This window comes from Myodes glareolus, chromosome 19 (assembly GCF_982192425.1).
Source record: "Myodes glareolus chromosome 19, mMyoGla1.1, whole genome shotgun sequence".
NCBI lineage: Eukaryota > Metazoa > Chordata > Mammalia > Rodentia > Cricetidae > Myodes > Myodes glareolus.
This window is the reverse complement of record NC_142044.1, coordinates 41,804,839-41,820,898: the sequence shown is the minus strand read 5'-3', so window position 1 is coordinate 41,820,898 and position 16,060 is coordinate 41,804,839. Positions and strand designations below refer to the sequence as shown.

The 16,060-nt window shown below is 49.3% G+C and overlaps 1 long non-coding RNA gene across 1 annotated transcript in view; it reads left to right on the top strand.

Annotated features, from left to right (window-relative positions):
- LOC125413416 (uncharacterized) overlaps positions 1–16,060 on the top strand; it is a 54,418-nt gene that overhangs the window by 20,188 nt on the left and 18,170 nt on the right. The gene's annotated exons all lie outside the window — the stretch shown is intronic.

Sequence of the window (16,060 nt, the reverse complement as noted above, 5' to 3'; positions counted from 1 at the left end):
GTGCCCATCTTATCCCCAAGCCGGATGGCACCTGCTGTGGCACTGTACTCAAGGTTCCTTGTTCTAATAAACACAGAGGAGCCTTGGCATGACTCTGCTTGGTTTCTCCCCTAATGGCTCATGTTCTGGTGTCTCTTATGCTTATTTGCCACATGTACTCTTTGTTGAATCATTTATGGATCTTTTACCTATTAGACAAAAAAAAAAAAGGAAACTGGGTGGTGGTGGCGCACATCTTTAATCCCAGCACTAGGGAGACAAAGGCAAGTGAATCTCTGTGAGTTCAAGGCTAGCCTGGTCTACAGAGTGAGTTCCAGTACAGCTAGGACTACACAGAGAAACCCTGTTTTGAAAACCGGGGGGGAGGGATAAAAAGAATGGTGGGGCCCGGGGATGCGGCTCTGTTGGTAGAGTATTTGCCACGGGGTACACAGACAGAGCCCTGTTCTACCTACAGCAAAGCAAGAGCAAGATGTATCTGCGCAGGACTGTAATTCAGCACTTGGGAGGTGGAGGTGGGAGGACCAAGAAGTTCAAGGTTATCCTTGCTACCCAGAGTTCAAGATCAGCCTGGGATGTAGTGAGACTGTGTCTCAAAACATGAATAGGAGCAGCGAGATAGTTGAGCTGGTAAAAATGCTTGCAATCCCAGGAACCCATGAAAAAAGCCAGATGTGGTGCACATCTGTAATCCCAGCTCTCCTGCAATAATACGAGAGGTAGAGATGAAAGAATCAGCTAGAAGCTGCAGAGTGGGGTAGGAACATGAGAAACGCTGCCCCCACAGAGAGAAGGAAAGAACTGGCTCTCAGAAGTTGTCCTCTGACCTTTGTACATATGCCCTAAAGTGTGCCCTCCCCCAACATAAGCCCACACACATGCATAGATTTTTACAAAACAATAATAAAGGATGGTGCCGTGATGAAGAGCGAGCACTTGTTGGAGCCTAGCACCCACATGATGATTCACACCCATCCTCCGCCCCGGTTCCAGGGATTCCAACTGGCACATACATGACCACATACATGGAATACGTGCAGGCAAAACATTTACTTACATAAACTAAAATAAATAAATCTTTAAAAATTTAAAAAATAAAATTGAGATATTTGTGTTCTTGAGTGTTGAGAATTCTTTATAGTTTTAATGATTACAGATCTTTATTGCCTGTGCAACTTACAAATATTTCTCTGTCTTTGGATTGTCTTCAATTTTTAAAACTTCTTATTAGGCCAGACAGATGTGGTGGTGCACATCTTTAATCCCTGCACTCAGAGGCAGAGGCAGGCAGATCTCTGTGAGTTTAAGGCCAGCCTGGTCTATATTGTGAGTTGCAGGCCAGCCAGGGCCACACAATGAAACCCTGCCTCGAAAAATAAGCCTTAATTAGCGCATATTAATAAACCTTTTAATTAGCGCATATTAATGTCCTTTCGTCAGCGGTGTCCTGTGCAGGGCAAGAATTTTGATTACTTTTTTCTCCTTCTGTGCACTGTGCATTTAACAACTCGGGAATCTTTGCCTAAGGGCTGAGATTTTCTCCCAGAAGCACAGCAGTTTCAGACGGGCTATTTATGCCTGTGACCCACTTGGGGAATTTTCTCGCATAAGGTGTGAGATGTGGGTTGTTTTCACGTGACTAGTTAGTGGCTCGGACCCTATTGGAGAAATTGTCCTTCTTACCCCAGTGACCTGTCTTTTTTTTTTTTTTTTTTTTTTTTAGAAAATTTGTCCTGGTTTGCTTTGCTTTCTGTTGCTGGGACATAAACAGCTTGGGGAGTGTAGGTAGATTTTTCTGTCCGCTTCAGCCAGCTCTCAAATAACCATACGGGGACATCTTATTAATTATGAAAGTTTGGCCAATAGCTTAGGCTTGTTTCTAACTAGCTCTTTTTTCTTTTTTTTATTGATTTTTATTGAGCTTTACATTTTTCTCTGCTCCCCTCCCTTCCTCTCCCCTTCCCTTCAACCCTCCACAAAGGTCCCCATGCTCCCAATTTACTCAGGAGATCTTGTCTTTTTCTACTTCTCATGTAGATTAGATCCATGTAAGTCTCTCTTAGGGATTTTGACTTGTAGGCTGGTTTTCTTTGCTTTATGTTTAAAAAACACCTATGAGTGAGTACATATGATAATTGTCTTTCTGTGCATGGGTTACCTCACTCAATATGATGTTTTCTAGCTCCATCCATTTTCCTACAAAATCCGAAATATTGTTATTTTTTTCTGCTGTGTGGTACTCCATTGTGTAAATATACCACATTTTCCTTATCCCTTCTTTGGTCGAGGGGCATTTAGGTTGTTTCCAGGTTCTGTCTATGACAAACAATGCTGCTATGAACATAGTTGAGCACATGTCCTTGTGGCATAATTGAGCATCCTTTGGATATATGCCCAAAAGTGGTATTACTGGGTCTTGAGGAAGGTTGTCTCCTAATTTTCTGAGAAATCGCCACACTGACATCCAAAGGGGCTGTACCAGCTTGCATTCCCCTAACTAGTTCTTATAACTTAAACTAACCCCAATTTTATTGATCTCTGTTCTACCACATGGCTTTTACCTCTATCCCATTTTGTATGTCCAACTCGTTCTGCATCTGCCTGGCTTCTCCACTCTTCTTCCCCACATCCTCTGTGCTTAGAAATCCTGCCTAGCTATTGACTGTTCAGCTTTTTATTAAACCAGTCACAGTGTCATAGCTTCACACGGTGTAAAAGAATATTCCACAGCAGGGGAGGAGAGGGTTTGCACATATATATATATACATGCATTGATGTTTTCCTGCATGTATGTCTGTGTGAGGATGTCAGATCTTGGAGTTACAGACAGTCGTGAGCTGTCATGTGGGTGCTGGGAACTGAACCTGAGTCCTCTGGAAGCAGTCAGTGCTTTTAACCACTGAGCCATCTTTCCAGCCTGGGTTTGTTTCATCTTAGAGCTTACAGTTCATCAAGAAGGGAGGTCAAGGCAGGGACTCCAGGCAGGAACTGAAGGAGAATGCCGTGGAGGAATACTGCTTACTGACTGGTTCCCTGTGGCTTGCTTTCTTATATACCCAAAGACCACTTGGCAAACATAGCACTGCCCACTAAGGGCTGGCCCCTCCCACATCCATCATTAATCAAGAAAACTCCCCACAGGCTTGTGTATGGGCCAATCTGAGGGAGGACTTTTTTTTCTCAGTTGAGGTTTCTCTTTCTGACATCTGTGGCTTGTGGTAAATTGACAAAAAACTAACCAACATAGTACTTTTATTTATTTATTTATTGAGTGTATGTTTGTGTACAGATGTATGTGTTTGGGCACATCTGTGCCAAAGCGCATGTCTAGAGGTCAGAGGACAGCATGTGGTAATCAGTTCTCTCCTTATACCACGTGGGTTCTGGGGACTCGAACTCAGGTCATCAGGTTTGGTGGCAAGCATCCTGCTGAGCCTCTTACTGTCCCGGCTTTGTCTTCTGCCCATATGTTGAAAATTATTTGTGAGTTTATTCTTAGGTACTGTTGGTCCATTGATCGGCATTTTTGTTTTGTTTCTCAAGACAGGATTTCTCTGTGTAGTTCTGGATGTCCTGGAACTCATTCTGTAGATCAGGCCGGTCTTAACCTCAGAGATCTGCCTGCCTCTGCCTCCCAAGTGCTGAGATTAAAGGGATGTGCCACTATGCCCAGGACATAATTTTTTGATGGAGTACTATACTGCTATGATCCGTAGCTTTGCCGGTCACGTGATCAGGTGGTATAAGTCCATGTGTGTGGAGGTCATGGAGGTCGGAGGATGACCTCAGGTTCTAGCGCTTGCCTTCTGTCTTGTTTGCCACTGCCAATACTGCGCTAGCTAGCTCTTGAGCTTCCAGGGGTTGTTGTGTCTCAGTCACCATCTCTCGGTAGGAGCAGGCTGTCAAGCTTGCATGGTAAGTGTTCTACCCATTGAGCCATATCTCTGACCCTTTGCTGTTTTTTTTATTGGGACTGGATTTGGCTTAAATCTGTCAAACAATTTTAGGAAACTGATACCTCACCAATATGGAGTCGTTTCCTCCGTGAACGTAACAGACCTTGGCAATGGATTTTTATTTAATGTCTCTCTGCAATATTGTATAGATTTTACAAATAGGCCCTCACATCTTCTGTTAAATTTATTCATAAACCTTTGCCTTAAAAATTAGTTCATGTGTGTGCATGACGCGGTGGGTGTGTGGACCTCAGAAGACAACAGACATGAGTCAGTTCTCTTTCTATTATGTAGGTCCCAGAGAACAAACCCAAATCACCAGACTCGGTGGCAAGTTCTTCTGCCCACTGAACCATCTTTTCTCACCCACCTGGTTCATATTCTAAGACTGTTTTAGTTTGGCAAAACGTTTAAATTACAGAAAGTTTGTAAAGACACTCAAAAAAAATTCCAGAAAAATCCTTTACCCATATTTCTATTATGTTAACAGTTCCCCCATACATACCCAAAACAGGGTCTCACTATGTAGTCCTGACCTGAAACTCACTTCATAGACTAGGTTGGCCCCTAACTCAGGAAGTGGAGGTAGGAGGACCAGTAGTTCAAGGTCTTCTTAACGGTCTAGTAAATTTAAGGCCAACCTGGGCTACATAAGACCCTATCTTTAAAAGGGTGGGAAGTAGCCAGGCGGTGGTGGCGCATGCTTTAAATCCCAGCACGGGAGGCAGAGGCAGGCAGATCTCTGTGAGTTTGAGGTCAGCCTGGTCTGCAGAGTGAGTTCCAGGACAGACTACAAAGGTACAGAGAAACCCTGTCTCTAAAAACCAAAAACCAACAGCAACAACAAAGGTTAAAGGGAGAGATAGAGAGAGAGGGATGGAGGGAGGGATGGAGAGAAGGAATCAATATTGGTGCAGAAACGATTAAGTGAATGAATTACTGACTTCAGATGTCCTTAGTTTAGCCATCAGTGTCCCCCCTCCTTCCCTCCCTCTCTCCCTTCCTCCTTCTCTCCCTCCCTCAAGGACTCAAGTCCGGACTCCACACCACATTCAGTTGTCTCATCTCCTTTGTCCCCTCGAATCTGCTGACAGTTCCTCCAGTGTCTTCTCTTGGGTATTGTGACTTTGATGTGTTTGAAGAGTGGAACACTTTGTAGCTTGATCCTTACTATTTTCCTGGTGTTTTTTCCTGTTCACATGGACGGTATGGATTTGGCAGAAGAACACCACCAAGACTGGTTGTATGGCCATGGTCTTAGGGTCTTGGGGGGTCATTGCATGGTCTTTGACGGTGTGTGATAACCGTCATGCTTAGTGGTGATGTGAACCAGCCGTAGTTAAGATGGTATAAATGGGGTTTCTCTCCTGCAAAGACCCGACTTTCATAGGTGTGGGAGGTGAATTGCTAAGTGCAGTTGGCACTCAAGAAGAGGGAAGCAGCTCCTTCCACAGTGTGCAGGGCATGTTGTGGCCTCTCTGCTCTGCCCACTTCTAACTCGCTGCCTGCCCCTCGCTATTTATAGTGAGAGTTTAGTCATTTGTTCAGCTTTCTAATTTATTTATTACTGTGAATTGGTGTGCACAAGTGCGGAGGTCAGAGGACAATCTGAAGGAGGTGTCTCTTCCCTTCCACCACACAGGTTCTGGGGATCAAGCTCAGGTCACCAGGCTTAGCGGCAAGCACCTTGATGCCAGGAGTCATCTTGTTGGCCCTCTATTTGTTCAATCTTGATGCAGTGTAAGGTGGTATCAAAGTTACTACCTCACACTCTTGTCTAAAATAAACTTATCACCGATCAGATAGTGTTCGTGCACAGCTCTCCTCATCTTCCGTTTCCGGTCTCTAGACAAACACATCACTGTTGGGCTCATCACCTCCTTTCCTCCCTTCTGGGTCACTGTAATATAGATTTAAAAAATACAGCCCCGATTTCCCGAACTTCTTATTTGGTGATACTGTTTAAGACTCATTTTTTTTTACTCACTGTTTTACTGTTTTTTTAAGACAGGGTTTCTCTGTGTAGCCCTGGCTGGTTGTCCTGGAACTCACTTTGTAGACCAGGCTGGCCTCAAACTCACAGATCCACCTGCCTCTGCCTCCCGAGTGCTGGAGTTAAAGGTGTATGCCACTACCTGGCACTAAACTGGCTTATTAATTATGCAATTTTATCAGTCATTTGTTGAGGATTTTCCATGTGACTGTGAAGAGCATCGTCCTTTGTCCTTTCCACTTGGCTGTTTTTTCTTTCTTTTTCTCATCTTGCCACACTGGCTTCTTCATTCATGCTGAATGGAAGAGAGAGAAGATGTCACACATGTGGTTGTGAAAGTAGAGATCACAGAATCCGTAAAGGATTGGGGGAGGGTTGCTGCATGGGAGACGGAGGGGTGGCGTTGTCAAAGGGCCCCTTCTCGGTAGAGGTGGAGAGAGATTGACCTTCCTCCAGTGTAGGCTGGTGCTCCAATACGAAGGGGCTAAAATATGGATATTTTCAGCAGTCTCAAGTCCGCTTGGGTCTCTGCTGTCCTCAGCATTCCTCTCCTCCCCAGTCCCGGATTCTTGGTTTCAGGGGTTCCTCCACCCCCACAACCCAAAGCAGTTGAGTGGGAGAGGGATCCCAGGGAAGGGAAGGTCTGGGTTGTGATCAGGTCAAGTGTGCATTGTTAGGGGAATCTCAGGTCGGCCATGGGGATCTTGAGGAGGACCGGATAGGTGTGAGACTACACAGCAGTAGCCATGACACGCCTTGATCGTGACCACTCCTTCAGTGTTCCTAAGCACCCTGTGAGGTGGCTGCAGGGATCCCTGTCTCACTAATCATGGGCACCTTCTCCGACCCCTACGGAGTGGAGCAGGGAGGCACTAGGAACTGGCTTTGCTCCGGCTCCTGCCACGGCTCTTCAGGCATCACCTGTCCTGGAATTCTGCCCTGCCACCCTCCCTACTCTCTGTCCAGTGCCAGTGGGGCCAGGCCAACTTCCCTGGGCTTCCACTTACTCATAATCTGTCCCCTCCCCAGTTTAGGGACTCTAGCTCGCCCTTCCTCCTGCATCTAGCAAGGGCCTCAGTACACACTGGGCATCAGCAACCACTGTTACCCCCAAGGGCACAGTGGGATGGCAATATCTGGAGTCTTTTCAACCCAATGTGGGGTCACTAGCAAGACTTCCTCCAGTGAGACTGTCACTTGGGAAAGGATGAAGCCTGGCCCAAAGGCATCTTGGAGCCCATGTCTCGCTATATTATACTCTGCCACCAGCCCCGGCCCTAGGATGCTCCAGGAAGCGCTGTGTATGACACCCGCCCCCAGGCGCCACCTCTTAGAGAAGGGACCATTGTCTCCGAAGGGTTAACGAGGGATGCAAGGAAGGGGCCCTTTAGCCATGGTGCCCTCTGACCTTTCATAAATCAGAGGGGCTGGGGGCGAGGGGCTACTTGGCAGGACTTGGTGGGGTGGGGACTTAGAAGCAGCTGCGCGCGACGTTGACATTGTTCCCACCATTCTGAGTGCAACAAATCCCTCTATTGTGTTCCTGGTTTATCTGGTTCCTCTTGTTTATGAGCAGGGCTCCTTTGGCAGTGGTTCCAGCCCTGGGCGGGTGGAAAGAGTGCTGGCACGCACTGCGGGGGGAGGGGCAGGAGGGGGCGCTGTCAATGCCCGCATTGTCCCCGCGCTTTTTGTTTCTACTGTAATGACATGTTGAGAGAGAGAGAGAGAGAGAGAGAGAGAGAGAGAGAGAGAGAGAGAGAGAGAAGAGCTGGGGAGGGAAGAGAATGGCAAAGAAAGACGAGCAAAGGCCCTGGTGTGGATTGATATCTGGGCCTGGGCGGATGTCCTGGCAGCTGGGCAGCAGGGCAGCTTGGAGCCAGGCTGGGGTGCCTTGACGGGGGGTGGCGTGAGGGGTCAGCCAGTCTCCCCCCCCCCAGCCTCTGCTGCCTGGCACCAGGTTCCCCCACCATCCGCCGGTCCTCCTGAGGCAGCTGGAGTGGAGCTAGTGCCAGGGTTGGGGTCTGCATTCCGATGTGGCCCTGCCAGCCTGCGCTGCCTGGGCAGCTGGCTGTGCCTCTCAGTTCTCTGGGTCTAAGGTCTGTGAAATGGGCAGTGCTAGAGGTGACAGGCTTCCTGGCCTTCTGGACTTAGAAGGGTCTTCTCTCTAGTCCTGAGCTATACAGCTGAGCCTGGGCAGAGGGGAAACTCATGCTAGGACAGTCCTGAGCTGCCCCCAGAATGATAAGACCAAATGCCAGCTTGGCTCTGGGGGCCTCATCTCCCATTTGGGCCTCTGAGAGATGTGAGGGGTGGGGAAAGAAAGGAACCTGAACATGAGAGGGGGAGCCATGGGCCCATCCAGCTTAGTCACAGGCTGCTAGAGGGCTCCTGAACCTGTCTCTCTCTTTCTTCCGGTGTCAGCTTCCAGCCTGGGCTTATCTAGATGTGTGAATTCAAGGTTCCTGAAGGAGCCATGAAGCCCCTGGACCTGTCAGAGCTGGAGGAGTCTCTCTGCCGCTGCTAGTGTCCTTCTCTGTAACCCCTGTAACCCCCTGCCTGAGCCAGCCCCATCGCTGTGACAGTGCAACACTCTCTGTCTTTGACTAACCCAGACACTGGGGAAATCAAGGCTCTCTGAGATCCCCGCTCTTTACCTGCAAAGTGTGAACAGTTGTCCCCCCGTCCTTCCAAGGCCACGTGTGGACCTGTGGAAAGTTCAAGGTCCTCCGAGATCCTCCTTGGCTAGGAGCTTGCTGTCCGGGGAATGGTTGAGTATGTTCTTCACAGGGTGGGGATTTATGTGATGCTGGAAACAGAACCCAGTTTTTTAGAGTTAGGGTAAAGGCCATATGCAGCCAGAATGGGGACTCAGACTCAGCTTACGGCTATACAGAGCTCAGCCTAAGATCGCGGCTCAGTCTAGCGTCAGGATTGGAGTTTAGTCAGTCAGAGGCTGGGATCATGGCTCAGATCGTAGCTAGGACCAGGGCTCTCACTAGCATCAGGGTTAGGGCTTAGGATCATGACCAAGAATATAGCTAGGGTCAGGGCTCAGTCTGTAGCTGGGGAGAAAATTCATTGTAGGAGAAAGTCAGGATTTGCTCAAGATCCAGACTCAGGATAAGGGTCCTGTCCAGGCCAAGGATCAGGGTGATGTGGGGTATGGAAAAGGGCTCAGTAGACAGACTGTCAGGCACAGGGCGAGTATTCATTCTCGAGGGAGGATAATGGTTCAGGCTGGGCTTGAGGCTTAGTCTATGACCAAGGAAAGTGCTCATTTTTGACTCAGGATTAGGGTTCATGTCTGTCACCAAGATCAAGGCTGGTAAGTGTTCACTTTGGGTTTAAGGTCAGGCTGCAGGCTGGGGTCAGGGCCAGGGTCAGGCTGGGTAAAGGCCTCTGGCAATCACCCAGCTTTGATGGACAATCTATAGCCAGTGTCAAGGGCTCTGTCTGTGGCTGGCCTGGGGCCAGGACTCAGCTGTGATGTGGGTCAGGACCCTGTCTGGAGCTGCGTCTGTGGAGAGACGCTTGGGGGTTGGGAAACATGGCTATAATGCAGAGAGACTGGGGGGGATGGGGTAGAAGAGGTTGGCCAGGAAAAGAAGGGAAGTTGAGGAGCCCCTGATCATGTGCAAATATGCTAGTAGAACGTTGCCTGTTAGGAAGATGTCCCCGTGGGGCTGCTCCTAAGTCTGGGTGATGATGGCTGAACTAGTGTTGGGGGCATATGTGTGGCGTGGGTAGGTCAGCATGGAGGCATGTTGATGCCTTCTCTATCCATCATTGTGAGCTGTGCATACTTCCTCTTCAGCACATAGGGTCCCACAAGGGTCCCGGCCATCCCACATGACCAGTGCCTGAACCTTGCATAACCTGTCAGCTGAGAACCCGTGATGACTTACTGGTAGTTGGAGATGCTCCAAGATCAGAAATAGCCCCAAGGCCTAGCAAGGACCAGCTTAGAGGTGGCTGGGCAGGGTGACCGTCAGGTCAGAGGTCAGTCACAGCCCTATGTGCCACATACCTTTCTCCTATACCATCCAAGCAAACACTGGTTACAGGCATGTGACCAAAGCAAGCAGAGATGGGTCCAATATGAGAACATGGAGGATGGTGGGAACCTCCAAAACCTGGATTGGATCCCCAACATGAGGCCAGGCATGATGGTGTATACCCATAATGCTTGGACTTGGCAAGTAGAGGCAGGAGGATCAGAATCAAGATCATTTTTGACTACATAGAGAGTTTGAGGCTAGCCTGGGCTACAAGAGATCATATAAATATATATCTACACACACACACACACACACACACATTTTATATATATATACGAAGGTAAGTCTGGGATGAGATAGCTGACTTCTACTTCTGCCCCTCCCTCCCTCAGACTCCCCTGACACCACTGTCAGGCTTTTCTGGTTCTTTCCTGCTGCCTCTATTCAGGGGCTAAGTGGGCAAGGATACTGCTCTGGCCACTGTTGTCTTCTCTTTTCTCCATGCCCATCCCCTGGACTTTTGGCTTCTGCTATGAGGGTCAGCACACGTACCATGTCAGGGCCCAAAGGGACCACGGGGTCACCTAAGCCTCTCATGCATACCCTCTCCGGCTGGCTGTCTATGGTACACTGAGTCTTTGCTGAGCATCCAGTCCACAGAGGGGAATCCCACACAGGTCTGTTCGCTGCTGGGGGAGCCACTCCTCCGCTGGGAGAGCCACTAGCAGGGGAAGGCCTGGGATCACAGGTTGCCCAGCTAGGGAAAGGACCGAGGAAGGTTTCCTGGCTTTACTGACTTTGAGATTTAGAAGCCGAGGAATAGACCAGGCAGGTATTTGCCTGGCTGGAGTTTGTACCCAGGTTTGCTGATGTTTGGTGTGATGGTTCTGAGGAGTGTGTCCTCAAGGAAGAATAAAGTCCCTGCAGAGAGCAACCAGCGGCAAATAGCACAGCTTTGGGTTAGATTCAGTGGGACTGAGCCCTGGTTCTGGTGCCTTCTAGCCCTGGTACCAGGGAGGAGCTTATGGGTCTCTCTGCATTAAGTTAATCTGGAAGGGGCCTGTGAGGATGCAAGGCTCATGGTTCCTGCCTGTTAAATGGGACCACATGTCTGTCCTGCAATGGGTGAGCTACTGTCTCAGAATTGCCCCACTGTGAGCCTTCTTGGTAAGAATGTGGAGCACAGAGACCCCAGAATGCAGAGTCCTCACTAGCCGGAGCTATTTACCTCCTGATCATAGAGAGCAAGAATCAGATGCCCCTGGGCTGGAGAGACATCCACATGACATCTCACAACCACCTGTAACTCCAGTTCCAGGGGACCCAATATCCTCTTACAGCCTTTGCAGGCACCAAGCATGTATGTAATATGTGGATGTACATGCCGGTGAAGCACCCACATCCAAAAATAATCAGTAAATGAAAAAAAAAGTCACATGCCAGCTTTTTGGTTTGCGGTGGTGCTGAGGGTTGAACTCACACATGCTAGGAGCAATCCCTGCCACTGGGCCATGCACCAGCCCCCAGGTGCCAGTTTGGTGACTGAAGCCATCGCTGCAGTTGGTGTGCATCCTGGGGGTTGGACAGAGAGCATCCCAGAGAACCTCTCTTAGGGTCTGCTTGCATCCCAAGCCAGAGCCATTTCTCTATCTACAACTTAAATGTGAGTTCTGTATTACACATATTCGGAGTAGAAACCTTAAGATAGTGACAGTAAAAGTGACAATGGGAAGAAGAGTTGGGGCTCTCTGTACCCCACTTGGCCATTTGGTGTCCCCTTGGGGAGCCCTGAGCTTTTCTGAAGATTCTGGGCTGTCATGGGAGTGGAGTGAGGGGAAGAAACTGCCCGACAGGGAACCTAATCACACTAGTCATTGGCACAGGTACCGTACCCCCACTCTGCTTGCACACATGCTGGGCATGGGGCAGTAGGCTCCTGGGATGTGACACCTGTCAAAGCTGTTCACACACCCTCGGTCACAACAGGTTACAAAGCAAGAGCGCTTTCCTACAATCTATAGACCTGCGCTGCATTATAGCTCAGTCGACAGTACACTTGCCTAGCGTGCAGGAGGCCCTGGCCTTGGTTCCCTGCGCTACTCAAAGCAGGTGTGATGGCATGACATAATCACGGCATTCAGGAGGGGAGGCTGGGTGATCTGAAATTTAAGGTCATCCTCTGATACATGTGACTCTGAAGCCAGCTAAGGACTACATGGAACTTTGTCTCAAACAAAACCAAACCATGAAGTGACTTTCTTATAAAACTCTCTCAGCTTGGTGTCTCTCCAGAAATGTTTCAGAGGCTGAAGATGCAGTTTAGCATGCATGAGATCCTGGATTCAATCCCCAGCACACACACACACACACACACACACACGCACGCACGCACGCAAGCACGCACGCACACACACACACAAAACAAAACAAAAAAACCAACTCGCGCTTGAGTGCAATTGTACATGTATACAAAGTACATACCCATAATATTCAGGTAACCATCTCAACCCTGTTTGGGTGTGCAGCGGCATTAGTAGCATTCACACCATGCAACTGTTACCACCTCCATTTCCACAACTCTCTCATCTTTTCTTCAAGTCAAGTTTTCTCTGTGTAGTCCTGGCTGTCCTGGAACTCGCTCTGTAGAGCAGGCTGGCCTTGAACTTACAGAGATATGCCTGCCTCTGACTCCCACTTGGTGGCTAACTGAGGATTCCTGAGCAGGCAAGGTGTGAGAGAGGCGAGGGGTGGTGTTTTAGAGTCTGCCTGAGGAGCCCAGGCACCCAGCAGCGTGTGCCTGTGAGGGGGTTCATCAGTCTTGTGTAATAGATCTGGCTTCTGCTGGAGGCGAGAATCTAGACTGTAGGAGAGGGGGTCGTGCACCACTCAGGATTTGGCACAACTGCTGGTGTCACTTTGAGCCAGGGAACAACATGTCGAGTGAGGGCTTCACACAATAGCAAACCAGTCTCCTGGACTTCTTCATGGTCTCCGCAGCCACCCAGGAGGACATTGCCCAGGCAGCTTGGCTCCTTCATACCCTTGACACCTGGAGGCTCAGCTGGGTTCCCTTCCTGAGAAGCGTTCCCAAGAGGGTCCCTCCATGGCCACACATGTGTGCACACTCACACCACACTCACCCGTGTACCCACAGCATGAATATTCCGCGTGCATTTTCCAGCCACTCCCATCCAGAAACTCAAACTGTGCAAGCACCTAATTGTACACCTATATTGAGACACACATATGCACCTAGCAGACACCACAAACACATGCCCAAAATTCACTGACATGTACATGCTCAAATGCAAGTGTGCACACTAGTTACCGGAGTGTGTGCATATGCATTCACAGGCACAAGCACCCACAGGGGAGCACACAGCCATATACAACCATAGCACACACACAGAGGCATAGGTGCACATCCTCACACACTTGCATGTAACCACAGAACACTCAGATACACACCCTGCTCATTCATACTCATTTGTACACTCACACTTGCTTCTTAGCTTTTAAAAATACACTTACAAGTCTGGTGTGGTGGCACACACCTTTAATCTTTGCATTTGGCAGGTAAAGGAAGATCTCTTTGAGTTTGAGGCCATCCTGGTCTCCATAGTGACTCACAGGCTAGCCAAGACTTCATAGAGAGATCCTAAGGCAAAAATAAAATAAAATAAAATAAAAATAAACTACATGTGCTGGGCAGTGGTGGTGCACACCTTTAATTCTAGCTCTGAGAGGCAGAGGCAGGTGGATCTCTGTGAGTTCGAGGCCAGCGTGGTCTACAACAGCTAGTTCCAGGACAGGATCCAAAGCTACAGAGAAACCCTGTCTCAAAAAACTCAAAAAGAAACAACAACAACAAAAAAACCTACACTTATTTATTTATCTACTTATCTATCTATCTATCTATCTTTCTTTCTTTCTTTCTTTCTATCTATCTATCTAGTGTGTGTAGATCAGGGAACAATTTAGGGGTCTATTCTCTCTTTCCACCATGTGGGGCTCAGAGATGAAACTTGGAGGTCAGTCTTGGAGGCGGGAGGCTTCACCTGCTAAACCCTCCCACCAGTCTCTCATCTATATACTTCACATTTTTAAAAAATATTTATTTATTTATTTATGGTTTTTAGAGACAGGGTTTCTCTGTTGCTTTGGAGCTTTTCCTGGAACTAGCTCTTGTAGACCAGACTGGCCTTGAACTCACAGAGATCCTCCTGCTTCTGCTTCCCGAGTGCTGGGATTAAAGGCATGTACCACCACCACCCGGCTAGATTTATTTATTTTATGTGTTTGAATGTTTTGCCTGCGTGTATGTCCCTCACCTGCACCTAACAACTGCCATATACCTCGACAACAGGCTTGGCTCATCCAGTGTCTGGTGCTCACTCCTTGTGACGGTCCTATTGGATGGCTCCCTACCCCAGTGTGCACCAAGAATCTGATTGTCTCACAGAGCTGAACCCTCTTTGGGGGCAGTTTGTGCTGGCTGGGCAGTTTCCCGCGTAGAAAATTCACATCACCCAGCTGATGGATGAGCCCTCCAGGGTGCAGTCTGTCTTGTCTGTCCACCACAGGCTGGGCTCAGAAATGATCTATGGGTCCTACAGAATCAAGGTCTAAGGTGGTTGTCACAAGAGTGGTTGTCGGGAGCCACCCTGGCATGACCCTCCTTCCCCTCTTAGTCTCAAGACCTGGACCCCTCTTTGGGAAAGACCTCCATATTGGCTTCCCTGGATTTGGGTCTGTCTATGAGGTTTCTCCCAGTGGGTCACTTTTGTTACCATTTGCTTGTCTGTCTCCCTCATAGGACTGAGCTCGCTGGGGACACATATGCCCTATTCATCTTTGGGAACCTAGTTGTGCTGGTAGGGTCCACAGAAAGCTAGTTCCGGGAGTACACTGTGTGGAATTCTGGAACTTTCTCCTTACCTGACTTGTTCATTTCCTGATCAAGGTGACCTTTCTGCTGCCCCTAGGGAGGGTTCCTTCCACGGGCCTCAGCCTCAACCTCTACCTCCCCTGGGCTTCAGATGTCTGAGAGCAACTCCAGGCTCAGAAGAAGGCATGGTAGTTGTGGCCTCGTCCCCCTTCTGGCCCTGAGTGGGCAAAGGGTAAGCCAAGTGAGCAGGTTTCTTTTTCTTCCATACCTGGGGCAGCTGACTTGGCTCATCATGGGGTCTGTGAGCCTCTTCGCTCAAGTGAGGACAAAGCAGAGAGAACAGCATTGACCTGCCGCAGGTCAATGCTCCACACTGCAGTATGACCTGAAGGGAATCGTATCACTTCTCTCAGCCTCAGTTTCCCTCTCTGTAATACAAGGCTGGGTTGTCTCCCTAACCCCGAGACCCTCCCCAGCTGTGCCCTTCTGTGACTGGAAGTCTGAGAGCAGAGGCAGGAAGGCAAGATGGCCCCTCTTCCCCACCTCCTCTCTGTCCCCCAGGGTCACCCCAAAGCTGCCCCTCCCCAGCTCCCTGGGACTTCCCTGCAGCTGCAGGCTGGGGAGACAATCGGGTGCTTTAGAGAAATACATTTTTGGGCTAATTTGCCATGCGTAAGTGTTTCTCTTAGCCTTTAAAGGCGGAGAACAAAGAGACCTTTCTGTCCCCGGGCAGGCTGCTGGGAAGGGGACCGCAGCTGTACGGGCTGCCGACCCTCCCTTCCTCCATCCCCGTCAGCATCCCAGCACACAGCCCCCGTTCCCCCCAGGAGAGACAGCCTGGACTTTCCCAGCCTCCCCCAGTCGCCAATTTGGCCCAGCCCCCTCCCACCAGCTGCCCCAGGCAAGAGAGAAAGTGTGCGTGGGTGGCGCGGCTGGGTGGGGAGGGGTACAAGGAGAGAAAGTCACTCTCCGCGTGGTTGTGGTGGCAGTGGCAACTAGGCTTCGTGATGGCACTGGCCTGCTGGTGCGTGTTGGTGGTGTTCTCTGAGTTGTGCAGTGTGGTCACATGCCATTGGCTTCAGTCATCAGGTGACTCATCCGCATTGAGGAGATGTGACAGTTGCTTCATTCATTCATCCTTCCATCCATCCATCCATCCATCCATTCATTCATTCATTCAACTAGTCCGAGTTTCCCGTTAGTTTAGGTCTGTCTGCTGATGATA